The following is a 14,108-nucleotide window of genomic DNA, read 5'->3' as shown; positions in this document are numbered from 1 at the left end:
ATTCTACAATTATGTCAATCACACAGAGATCACAGTGACCGGACCCCCAACTAATCTAAGAACAAGGGGGTCCTGTCCCCATACTGTAAATTATAAGGAATATTAGAAGTCATGTAGAAATGTCCTCAGCCGGCAGCCTGTTATATGTCATACAGCTCCCTGGTGACCTCTAATATTCTTCTCGGTTACAGTAGAAGATACATAATCCCATATATAATAATAACAAATTGATACTATAAACATATAATGTATATTATACTCAGGATAGATAATACAGGAAACATAAATAACCAATAAATGGAATGTCCTTCACATAGGAACATCTGATGTACAAACTGAAAAACCTAAAACACGTCTGAGGAAAATTGTGGTGACTCTTCCTCCGACCATCGATGGTAAGTGTCTTCTGGACGTCTTCTGTGTCTTCAATGGCAGAAAACTCATTATATTCATCATTTACATTGTTTATTTGATTTTTCTATAATATATTGTTTTATTATTTACAGAAAAGACGTCTGGCGAGATAATAAAACCATCGTCCATCGCCGTGCCAACATCCCCTGCAGGTAATATAATAACACATTATAGAACAGACTCATCTCTATCCATAGAGGACATAACGGCTCAGTTTCTACATGCAGCAGTCAGGGACAGAAGATACAAGTCTCCATCCCGCACATTGTCTTCTGTGTCCACACTCAACATCCAGGAGGAGGAACCTGAAGACATTTGTGGTCAGCAATGTATAGAAGGACGTCCAGTCAGGAGGAGGAATCCTGGAGACATTTCAGTAGACTAGAACCCCATTACTTCACCACATAGAGTCATGTGTTACACTAGAACATGTTCCCTAATGATCCCCCAATGCTGATATATAGGGAGAGTAGGGAACAATAAGGCGTCTACTACATGTGGAGAAGGTGGGCTCCGCCATTATATTGTCTCCATAACAATGTTGTATGTGAATGACTCTCTGCTCTGTGCAGGACATCAGAATGGATTAGGATTATTAGGATTAGATCAATAATTTCTCTGTATTTTCTTCCAGGTCCAACAAGTGCATTAACAACAAGCACAACACAGGGGTTTACATCCCCGACTGCCTCTGATCTACAGGGGATCGGTGAGTTCCCTAGATACATATATTGTCTGTTCTAGTACGAGGCTGATACTGGAATAAGATTCTCCATATATTGGGGTCACTTATTGTTATTTCTTTGTGAATAATTATAATATGTTCTTGTTTATTATAGTAAAGACGTCTGCTGCAACTGAACAACCGTTGCCGACCACCACGACCACATCCCCTGCAGGTGATATAATAACACATTATAGATCAGACTTATATCTATCCATAGAGGACATAACGGCTCAGTTTATACATGCGGCAGTCAGGGACAGAAGATACAAGTCTCCATCCCGCACATTGTCTTCTGTGTCCACACTCAACATCCAGGAGGAGGAACCTGAAGACACTGGTGGTCAGCAATGTATAGAAGGACGTCCAGTCAGGAGTTGGAATACTGGAGACATTCCAGTAGACTAGAACCCCATTACTTCACCACATATAGTCATGTATTACAGAGTTGATGGATTAGGATTATTGGGATTAGATCAACAATTTCTCTGTATTTTCTTCCAGGTCCAACAAGTGCAGTAATAACAAGCACAACACAGGGGTTTACATCCCCGACTGCTTCTGATCTACAGGGGATCGGTGAGTTCTCTAGATACATATATTGTCTGTTCTAGTACGAGGCTGATATATTGTACTAAGTATCTATATATAAAGTAGATGATTAATAATGCAGTTTAATGACTTCTATGTAATAGAATAGACTGGACAAGCTATGAATATATAGTTATGGAGGGTAATTTAAGTACTTTTCTCACATAGGACACTCCAATGGAATTTCTACCAAAAAACAACTAAAATCCATCATTGTTCCACGTGGAATCCTCCATGGTAAGTTTATCTTGATCTTCTTGTTGTTCTCAGCTTCATATCTTGTTCTTCATGTGGAATCTATAATTAATAAAAATGTAACATCTCCAAATGTCCCAGTGTAGAAGAAGCGGAGATGTAGAGGGGACTGGAAATCATGGAAATATTACAGGAAATATATATGATGCTCTTATCTGGAAATAATAATTCCTAAGAGAGTCTGAATACTCAGTTACATCCCTGTAGTGTATTTGGTAGAAATGAAATCTTCAATAATAAAAGTGAATGTGAATTTTTATCATACAGGAGAAATCGGTTTTACCACAACAATTCAACCAAAGAAAATCCGGGTTGTATTTAGGAGAAAGTTTGGTAAGTTCTGTCTGAGGAATTTCTTCATAACCATTGAGACAATTTATCTCCTGAAAATTACATGTAACCATGACCCAATGTATTTCTACAGACAGTAATTGTCATGAGGCAGTTGTAATTGGAGCTGTTTATATATATATATATATATATATATATATATATATATACATATACATACATACATTTATAGTGCATGTAACTCTGGCCTTATACCTACAATATAATAAAGTATCTCATACAAAGACCTTTTCCAGACTGGCACGCCACTCACCAGTGTTATTTATATATGACCCATTAGAATAACATGAATGGATTTGGCCCTTTGCTCTACATGACCCTTTATTCCACTATCAATGAAGGAAATATCTCCTGATGGAGCTCACACTCATATTCTACATTGACTGACAATATACACCAGGTTCTCCTCCAGTCCACTATACCCCATAGCTTTCCTGTGATAAATGGGTTCAATAATCTGGTTGAGTAGAAAGCACAGAACCTACACAGTGGCCATATATAAACACTAATACACTGCAGAGTAATACATTAGGAGGAAACATCTGCAATGGATTGAAGAAGATGTAAGGAAATACATGTTAAGTGTTATGTTAATGCCCACTAATGCCACAGCCTGTTACCAGTAGATGTATCAGTTATTATGAGAGTAGATATACTGTATACCAGTCAGTCATATTTTGCTGTTACCTGGGCACAGACCGTTATGTCTCTGATCTTATGATTACAAGTTCTAACTATTCCACTATTAGAAGCATCTGACACTCATATCTATAATATCACAATATCAGGATTCATACTTGCTTTGCTTTAATCCATGGCCTTTATTATTTTGTTTCTGATTTTCAGGTCGCAAAATCAATGAGGACATAGAAATATCCGACCATGCAGGTAACTTCTTCTCCAGTCTATTACATCATTCATATTATATATATAAACTTGTAAAGAATGACCCTCACAGATGTAATAAATAACACTGTACATAGGAATACATTTATTAATGGACTAACAAGTTAGTGGCTCTACAGGGGTTAAAATCATGTATTTCTCACACTTGACCCTGCAGGGTGACTATATTATTAGTCAGGGAAATGAAATCCCCAGTGACCACAATGTCCCCTCCATGTCACTGGCAGGTACACGGTTAACTATAAGACCCTGTAATTGTGACATGGGTAGAAGAGGGATATTGGGGTCTATTGCAGTCACCAGGGAATTTTTAGGTTTTGGGTGTAGTTAGGTCTTGAATATTAAATAAGTTGCAGTAAATTATTTGCACCTCAGCAGCAGGATATCTGTTACATCCATGATGGCGGCTTTTTAGTTTCAGGAGAAAGCCGACACTTTATTGTAGAAATCTAACTGCTCCAAATAATACAATACAAACCAAGCAGAACTGTAGATGCTGCAAATCAATTAGACATTTCTAAGAAAATTGTAGACAATCGTTCTTAATAAAGTGTAAATAATGCGGTAGATATTGTACCAGATCTGGACAACCTACCTCTAGAATAATAAAGGTTAATGGCTGGAATTTTATCATGTAGGTGAAACCGATATACAGAAAGAGCTAAAAATATTAAAGAAGATGATGGCTGGGACTAAAAAGAAGCGCGGTAAGTTCTATGTGAGGTAATTCTTTATAGACACTGAGATAATAACACTTATAATATAACATCATATCTCATATAAACAGGGAGGCTATGGCTGTAGATCCACCACTATATACAAAGACACAGCAGATCACACAGTAACACATGTAACTCTGAGACACTGGTTAGGGAACAGTTTTCTGATTAACATAATATCCATTTAATGACATTTCTAACAAGTAAATGATTATAAGATGTCGTTGAGTAAGAGAATATAAGTCTCATACACTGGAATTATATAATAGAATTTGTGTTTATGTCAGAACGGGCAGGTCCAGTGTCATGGTAATGCCCACTAATGTCACAGCCTGTTACCAGTGGATGTATCAGTCGTTATGAGAGTAGATATACTATATACCAGTCAATATTTGGTCTGGACCTGGGCACAGACTGTTATGTCTCTTATCTTATGATGACAAGTTCTTCTATCTATCCCAATATTAGAAGCATAACACAGTTATAGCTATAATATCACAATATCAGTATTTGTATCACTTGTTTTATTTTAGCTTCATGGAATTTTAAATGATTTCATTTTTAATTTTTAGCTCGTAAAATCAATACAGGAAAAACATCTCCTGAGAAGGCAGAAACCATCTACCGTGCAGGTAACGTTTACTTCAGTCTTTAAGATCATTCTTGTCATTGATATAAATGTTATATACAAAGATATGGGGCTCATGTACAGCATCATGTTATGCCTCTATACCACCTCCGAGTTATACAGAGGCGTAATATGGCGCCCATAGACATGTGGAGGGTTTTCGGTCTGATTCCATATTAATATGACATAGAGCACCTATAGCTCCATAGTACGGAGCTGCAGGAATTGTGTTCTCCTCTGTACAGGCTCCGTGCACACGCCATATACTGACATTTATACATAACATTCACACCAGAAATAAGTAGTGACCAGAAGAAAACATTTACTAATGATGAACTGTGTGACACGTCTTATTTCCAGAATTATCACCAGCGCCACCAGATTATGACGAGGAGTCCTATCCCTGGATGGAAGAAACAACAACTGAACGTAAGCTTCTCTACTCTCCCAGATCTCTCATCTCTGTAATACAGTTCTGATAATCAATTATTGATTTTCTAATCATTTTCTTGTTTTCCAACAGCCTCTTATCAAACAACCATAAAAACACAACCAGCCCCAGCAGCAATCCAGAAACTAAAAGTGCGTCTAGCAGCAGCAAGAAAAATGGCTGCAAAAACGAAAACAACGGCGCATATAGCAGCCGCAATAAGAGCGCCAACCATCCGTACAACAACAGCGCATACAGCAGCCGCAATAACAGCGTCTCCAGCCACACAACAAGATCTTGCAGCCACTGCCAGCATTACAGACGACAGCCTGAGAAAAATCCTGATCATCAGCGGTGCTGTCGGCGTTCCACTCCTGCTGGTCGCTGCCCTGTTAATGCTGCTACTAGTGAAGCTGCACAACATTCAGAAACTGCTGGAAAGAGAAAGTGTCTGATGAGCGCTGCTGCTTGTAGAATATCGCTTGTTCTGGCTCTGGCACATGACATCTTGGCTGGTAAAGTAGGTCAACATCTGGATTGAACATAATGGCGGCTGTGAAGGGTTTAGATGAGAAGACTCCTCCATCTCTTCAGTGGTGATCCATCATCAGAGGCGTAACTTGAAGCTCCTGTGTCCCAATGTAAAATCTACAACAGGGCCCCGACCTACCATATATCATTTATAATACTGGTGTCTTCTTATGCGGCCCAGGGCTTTTGGGCCCCTCAGACTCCAGGGCCCAGGTGCACCCCCTATAGCTACGCCCCTGTCCATCATTATCATAACTATGAGGACAGTATTCGGGAGTCCTGGTGATTGCCGGTGTGATAGTGAATGTGCGTGTTTCCACCATTATGTCAGTGTAGTGATATCATAGACTGACAATGGCGCACTATTAATTCATCACAGATTCTCTGGTAGAAGCAGCTACGAGATTTTCCATTCTTGCTGTGAAGAGAGTGTGATAAGAACTGCACAGATATTCATTACTATCAATAAACTTCTACCACTCACCTGTGTCTGTGGAGTGTTGTATTAATAATATTCCTTCTCTGAGTGAAAAGCGACTTCACATATAGAAAGGCTTCGCTCGGAGGCGGCTACCGGGGCACTTGCCCAAGAAGCAGAATGTGGGGTGTGCGCAACATGGGCCCCCTCCAGATTTAAAAAGAAATGATAAAAATCGTCCGTTATCTATTGGTCTAATCCTATAGATAGCAGCATGTATACTTCCCTCTTCGCTCCTGAATCTTCTTCAGCTCCGGGCACAGCTGCACTGGGGCCCTATGCTGGTTAGCGTCAGGACGCATTCTGTACCGCTCGGAGCTGAACAAAATACGGAAGAAAGGTGGGTAAGTATATAGTTTGGGGTCTGAATATGTATTTATGTCAAGACAGGAGTCAGATGTTAATATAGAGGCCCAGTCTGGTGTGTGAATTAATTTAGGGTTCTGTTCTATATTAATAAATAAATATATTTATGAAGGTCTGAAACTAATATAGTAGTTTGACATTAATATAGGGATTGGGTCTGGCGTCTGATATTAGCACCTTCTGACATTTAACGTCATAGATCCTTTTTTATATATATATATATTTTTATAATTTTTTTTAGTGAGGGCAGGGTTTTTCCAGGATTTTCCATTGATGACCTCTGGGACCTACACCGAATGAATGGGGACCTGCCGTGACTGGATAAACAATTAAGGGGCCGGAGAACTGTGGCCCCTTCATTAGCCTTTCTTCTAGTTAGTCTTAATTTCTTCTAGTTTGTCTCCTTTAAATAAATACAGTACAATAAATACTCAGGTTTCCTTTGCTTATATTACTTATTTTTTAATGGCAGAAACCATTCAGTGTAACAACAATAGGAAACATGCGAAAGGGGGCAAATACTTGTTCACATCACTGAACTTAAATACAGCACACTTTTAAAGGGCAATTTCCGCTGCCCCTTCAGCTATAGGACAAGTAATTATCATGGTGGGGTGTTAAGAAAGTAATACACACATTGTATCCCTGCATACAGTAAATATGATATGATTGGGACTACTCTCCATGTCTCATGAGTTATATATAGGCAAACCTCCTAACCGTCCCAGGCGGCTGGTGGTTTGTCCCGGTTTCAACTGTATCTGCATCCTTAAGAGGCAGATAAAGTTGAATCCAATGGTGAAGCAGAGAGCCGTCAGCTCCCTGCTTCAACATTTACTATATAAAGCCAGCCATGAGCGGCTTGGCAGAGACAGGCGCGATGCTGTGACGTCATCAAACCTGCCTGCGCCGAGTCGTACACAATTCACAGCCCATAGGAGACTTGCCAAGGGATCTCCTCCACTCATCGTGGAAACAAGGATAGGTCTTTATTTTATAGCCCTCTTCCGATCATGTCTGACAACATCTCATTAGGGTTGAGGTCAGGACTCTGTTTTGGCCATTCTAAAACACAACTCTTCGTTTTCAACCATTCTTTAGTTGGTTTGTGTGTTTTAGGTGATTGCCTTGTTGCATGACCCAACGCCTCTTCAGCTTTGGGTCACGGACTGCTGCCATTTGTGATAAAAAAGCTTAAGTCATCTATATTACACGAGCCCGTCTTCTGAGACATTCTGAAAGATGTTGTCAACAACCAGGCTTTGTGTGCCTTTATTTAATAAGCAAAGCATCTGTGAAACCCACACTTCCGACCTCACCTCCTTAATTGAAACACCTTTTCCCAATTAGCTCTTGGAGAAGTCATTAACACAGAGGTTCAGTTACTTTTTCTTCTTGCAATGTGAATAGTTACTCAATGTGCTTAATAAACGACATGAAAAGTACAACCTCTTGGTTTGTTATCAGTTTAGATTGTGTTTGTCTAAAATTGTGACATTCTATTAGTAATCAATGCAGAAATCCAGGTACTTCCAAAGGGTTCACTAAGGCTTCGTTCACATCTGCTCCAGGGTCCCGTTACGACGTTCCGTCTGAGTCTTCCGTCAGAATGAGACCCTGTCTCGATTTCAATGGTGCCGGATCCGGTGCCAATGGTTTCCGTTTGGTTCCGTTGTGCAAGAGTTCCGTCGTTGACTGAATCAATAGCGTAGTCGACTACGCTATTGAATCCGTCAAAACAACGGAGCTCTTGTACAACAAAGACAAACGGAAATCATTGGCACTGGATCCGTTACCATTGAAATCAATCGTGATTGAAAAGTAAATCTATGGTTTCCGTTTGTGTCAGTTAGGGCTCCGTTCCGACGTAAAGCTCAGACACAACGTTGGAACGGAGCACTGATGCAGATGTGAACGAAGCATTACTTTGTCTTGCAACTGTAAGTGCAATCCAGCCTTGAACCTCAACGCATGCAAGTGCACCCATCGAGTATAGAGGATCATTGCAAGTAATAAATAATTGTATACTGATCATGGGTCATGAGTGCTGCCAAAGTGAATTTTTCAGAAAAAGCTGTTTGTAGATGGGCCACTTTCCTATGGGACCTGATTTATCCATAGAGGCAGGCCATGCAACCACTATAGGGCCTGTGGTGAGAGAGGGCGTCGCACTGAAGTGCTTTTACTTCTTGCTGAGTTATAGCGTTTGCCTGCCACTAGAGGGAGCTTGCTGCATAAAAAAATCATGTAGCTCCATTGAGTTCAATACTAGCTATATAAATCCATATGCAGTGAGCTCCCCCTAATGGTGGCTGCATGCAGTCAAAATTATAATTTTTAATAAGAAGTAGTCACCTACATATCACTTTCTCCCCTGGCTGGTGGAAGTCATCCTTTTGCCGGAGCTCATTCATGTAGGATGGAGCTCAGTCTGTTATTCTATGTGTCCCTATGATAACTCTACATTTTCTAAAAGCTTATGTAACTTAAATCGTCCTGGGCCCATCTCCTTGAAGCACAATTAGTCAGGAGCATAATTGAATTTCAGAAGATGTAACACACATTGGTAGATCAAGAAAAGTTCTGACCACTCACTGGTGGATGTAGAAAGGATCTTTTGACCCTTCTTCACATGTACAGGGTGCCATATATATGGACTTAGCCACATTGTTTCCAGGCATCTTTATACAGGAGCCAAGAGATAGGCAGAAGGGCTCTAGTTTTTTAGTAAGTATGCTTTATTAACATATGCGTTTAGGGTATTCACCTGGATTTCTCATGAGAACATGTGTGTAAATGTAATCCAAAAGTGTACAACCCCTTAAAGCAATGGTGTCAAATAATGTATGAATTTAAGACACAAGTTAAGAGTAACATGCTAGAAGCATTGCTGAAAGCACAACATTTTATTAGTGGATCCTGTGATAAGAAATAAGAACACAGTGTTTACAGGAAAAAGACACAAGACTTATCTCTGCTATTTAAAGAGGCTCTGTCACCAGATTTTGCAACCCCTATCTGCTATTGCAGCAGATAGGCGCTGCAATGTAGATTACAGTAACGTTTTTATTTTTAAAAAACGAGCATTTTTGGCCAAGTTATGACCATTTTTGTATTTATGCAAATGAGGCTTGCAAAAGTACAACTGGGCGTGTTGAAAAGTAAAAGTACAACTGGGCGTGTATTATGTGCGTACATCGGGGCGTTTTTACTACTTTTACTAGCTGGGCGTTCTGACGAGAAGTATCATCCACTTCTCTTCAGAACGCCCAGCTTCTGGCAGTGCAGACACAGCCGTGTTCTCGAGAGATCACGCTGTGACGTCACTCACAGGTCCTGCATCGTGTCAGACGAGCGAGGACACATCGGCACCAGAGGCTACAGTTGATTCTGCAGCAGCATCAGCGTTTGCAGGTAAGTCGATGTAGCTACTTACCTGCAAACGCTGATGCTGCTGCAGAATCAACTGTAGCCTCTGGTGCCGATGTGTCCTCGCTCGTCTGACACGATGCAGGACCTGTGAGTGACGTCACAGCGTGATCTCTCGAGAACACGGCTGTGTCTGCACTGCCAGAAGCTGGGCGTTCTGAAGAGAAGTGGATGATACTTCTCGTCAGAACGCCCAGCTAGTAAAAGTAGTAGAAACGCCCCGATGTGCGCACATAATACACGCCCAGTTGTACTTTTACTTTTCAACACGCCCAGTTGCACTTTTGCAAGCCTCATTTGCATAAATACAAAAATGGTCATAACTTGGCCAAAAATGCTCGTTTTTTAAAAATAAAAACGTTACTGTAATCTACATTGCAGCGCCGATCTGCTGCAATAGCAGATAGGGGTTGCAAAATCTGGTGACAGAGCCTCTTTAAGATATCGGAGAGAGCACATTTTCATTCTAGACACATTAATTTGCATAAACACAACATCTCCTGCACTCAGGAACACAGACACAAATCCCAGAATGGGTTAAAAACTGGTTGAATGGAACAGCTACCCTGCAATGTCAGCACCGGGGTCCCCTCTGAACACCCTACACCCACATCGATTGCAACATTTGGCGTTCTCGGCAGTAGGTTTTCGATATTATAGCTTTAGTCTTGCATTAAAGGTCTTTCTGAGCAATGTATTAGTCTTGGATAGTTGATAAGTACCGATGAAGTAATGTAAGTACCTTGACTACACTGCAATAAAATCAATAAAAAAAATGAAAAGATTTTACTATTGGTGAATTGTAATGACATCATTGTTTAGTTGATGGTTGTCATGAATAGAAAATGTCTTCTTCTAAGCACTGATTTATTTTCTCACAGAGATGTATAATCCTAAATCCATATCCTGAATGTAGCAAGACCGAGATGTTTCTATAAGGTGACCTTTCACTGAAGTACAAAAGAACGACCTGGATGTCGACTTAAAGAGGGGCGTGAATGGTCGCTAGAAAGGACAGGTCTTGTGGAGCATTTTAATTCAACCCGAGTATACCCACACACATGCAAACATGCCAACTCACACCTATGAATGATTTACATATGAGTATATGTACCAAAGTGCAAACACATACATACATACATACATACATACATACATACATACATACATACATACATACATACATACATACATACATACATACATACATACATACATACATACATACATACATACATACATACATACATACATACATACATACATACATACATACATACATACATACATACATACATACATACATGTGTGTTTGAGCGATGTAACCCTCTGTGTTTCCTAAACTGTTGGTATCTTCTCCTAGAAAAAGTCACTGCCCCCGATATTCTAAAAAAAAGAAAAGAAAAAGCCAGGAATCGGTAAATCTTTCGGAAATAATTCATCTTGGAGAAGGAACACAAACCAGGGGCAGGAGAATTAGTTTGGGTCTAGCCTAGGCTGGTGATGTTGGCACAGCCACCAGGAGGCGCCACAATGCGCTGAGTAGTGCGACAGGAAATATTGTCATCAACCTGTGCCCCTGCAAGAACAAGTCAATAAAAGGTAAGACATAAATTGTCCAGAATATTTGCAGAAGAGGAAACAGCAAAATGGAAAATCAGAGATGTTTCCAGTTTATAAAATATAAACAGGATAATGTGATATTTTACTAGTTCAGACTTTTACGGATATATTACGTTAATTTTTTTTATTGTTTACATAATTTTTTGTATAAAATGGGAAATGGGGGATTTTTTAACTTTACATATTTTTGAAAATGTTATTAACGGGTTCCAAACTTTAAAAAAACCTTTTCACATGTCATAGTGACATGTCAGAAGTTTTGATCTGTGGGTGTCCGAGCACTGAGACCTCCACCGATAGCTAAAACAAAGCGGCAGTAGCACACGGGTGAGCGCTTTTACTGTTTAGTGTCTGATCGGCTTTCCTCTGAAAGTCGAGAAAGCGGTGTATGGACTCATAATTAAGCCTGTACACCGCTCCGAGGAAAGCCGATCAGAAACACCCAAGCACTACTGCCACTTTGTTTCAGCCATCAGTGCTCGGACACCCACCTATCAAAACTTCTGACATGTCACTATGACATGTCAAATGTTTTTTAAAAGTTTAGCTAATTTTTTTTTAGTCATTTGGCAAGGCTTAATTGTAGGGCACTGATGAGAGACCTGGATGCCTTCAATAGGTCTCTGTCTGTCATTGCAACCGTTGCGGGGGGTGATTGGGGGACAGCGGTAGCCTACTCCCTCTGCCACGGTCACTATTGACAACGGCATCTATCGGAGGGGGAAAATGGCCAGGATAGGAGTTATCACCAATTTGTTTCCTACCACTAGAGTAAGAATATGAGCAGAAACACATCTAAACACCCCCTTTGCCTATGCACCATTTTTCGACTCGTAACCCGGATGTCTACTGGCATCTGGATCGCAGAGATTTTCGGTCTCTTCAGCTTTCATGACTTTGTGAAAGTGAGATGTCTAGACTCTGTATATCCTGAACTTTTATTTCAAACCCCTATCTCCTATTGCAGCTGATCGGCGCTGCAATGTAGATAAAAGTAACTTTTTTCTTTTTAAAAAACGAGCATTTTTGGCCAAGTTATGAGCATTTTTATATTTATGCAAATGAGCCTTTCTTATGGACAACTGGGTGTCTTTAAAGGAACAGTGTCATCACAATTTTTTTTTTAATATGTTAACGATGTTAGTGCTTTATTAAAAATGTTTATATTTATTTGTGTGTTTGTGTTTTACTTTTTCTTATTTTTACACTTTTTCTTCCCTATGGGGGCTGCCATTTTTTTTTCCATTTCTGTATGTGTCGATTAACGACACATACAGACATGGAATACGGCAGCCACAGTCCCATAGGGACTGTGAACGGCTCCCGTCCCATCCACTTCAATGTACGCCGTCTGTGTGGGAACTGCGCATGCGCCGCTCCCACACAGTCCAATTTGAAATGCGCGCCGTCCGGCGCCATTTTCGTGTGGACCGGAAGTCGCGTCCGGACAGTAAGATTACTACTTCCGGTCGCGGCTTCCGGACTTGTGCACTTGGACCAGCGGCAGCAGACGGAGCGGACGGGCCGGAGGGAGCCGCGGCGGCAGGAGCAGGTAAGAGATTTATATGTATGTTCGTGTTTGTGTACGTTTACTACTGTATGTAAACCTACTACACTGTGTGTTAGCTCAAAAAATGTCGACACACAGTGTAGGAGGTTAGACCGTTCAAACCCCTCGTTTATCCCGGCACTAGCCAGGATAAAGGAGGGGGGGGATGCTGAGAGCTCACTAGAGCGAGGGATTTTTACCCAATTTTGCAGCATAAAGCAATGTGGTTGCTTTACCACATGCAATTCTGCAATTTTGGGAATAGCTCCATCTAGTGACCAGCAATGGGAAATATTATAAATTAGAATTAATTTATAATATTTCCTGACTCGTGAAAAAAATAAAAAAAATTTGAACAATGTTTAATCACCTACACACTAAATGTTTAATTAAAAAAAAAAAAAACATGTTTTTCTGGCAACACATTGCCTTTAAAGTTATTTCCAACTGGGCGTGTATTGTGTTCGTTACATCTGGGTGTGTTTACCTGTTTTACTAGCTGGGCGTTGTGAATGGAAGTGTATGATGCTGACGAATCAGCATCATCCACTTCTCTTCGTTACCACCCAGCTTCTGGCAGTGCACAGACACACAGCGTGTCCTCGCGAGAACACGCTGTGACGTCACTCACTTCCTCCCACAGGGGGAACGAGCGAGGACACGCTGTGTGTCTGTGCACTGCCAGAACCTGGGTGGTAACGAAGAGAAGTGGATGATGCTGATTCGTCAGCATCATACACTTCTATTCACAATGCCCAGCTAGTAAAACAGGTAAACACACCCAGATGTAACGAACACAATACACGCCCAGTTGGAAATAAGATTAAAAACGCCCAGTTGTCCATAAGAAAGGCTCATTTGCATAAATATAAAAATGCTCATAACTTGGCCCAAAATGCTCGTTTTTGAAAAAGAAAAATGTTACTGTTATCTACATTGCAGCGCCGATCAGCTGCAATAGCAGATAGGGGTTTGAAAATCTGGTGACAGAGCCTCTTTAATTCAAATTGCTGTTTTGATGAATGGATCGCTGCGTCTTTGCTGATGCAAGTTTTCCATGTCCTAGTCAAGCAATGGTGGAATGGGCAGTCTGAAATGAAGAACTCACCTGACA

At 40.5% G+C, this 14,108-nt stretch overlaps 1 long non-coding RNA gene across 1 annotated transcript; it reads left to right on the top strand.

The window, feature by feature from the left end:
- Positions 1–1,645: 1,645 nt before the first annotated feature.
- Positions 1,646–3,225, top strand: LOC142748258 (uncharacterized). Its single transcript, XR_012882209.1, has 4 exons — positions 1,646–1,717; positions 1,898–1,966; positions 2,252–2,317; positions 3,182–3,225. It is a non-coding gene; the product is annotated as an uncharacterized LOC142748258 (long non-coding RNA).
- The last annotated feature ends 10,883 nt before the right edge of the window (positions 3,226–14,108 follow it).

Source organism: Rhinoderma darwinii, chromosome 3 (assembly GCF_050947455.1).
Source record: "Rhinoderma darwinii isolate aRhiDar2 chromosome 3, aRhiDar2.hap1, whole genome shotgun sequence".
Classification (NCBI taxonomy): domain Eukaryota; kingdom Metazoa; phylum Chordata; class Amphibia; order Anura; family Rhinodermatidae; genus Rhinoderma; species Rhinoderma darwinii.
Note: the sequence above shows the minus strand (reverse complement) of the source record. Positions and strands in the feature narration are given on the sequence as shown.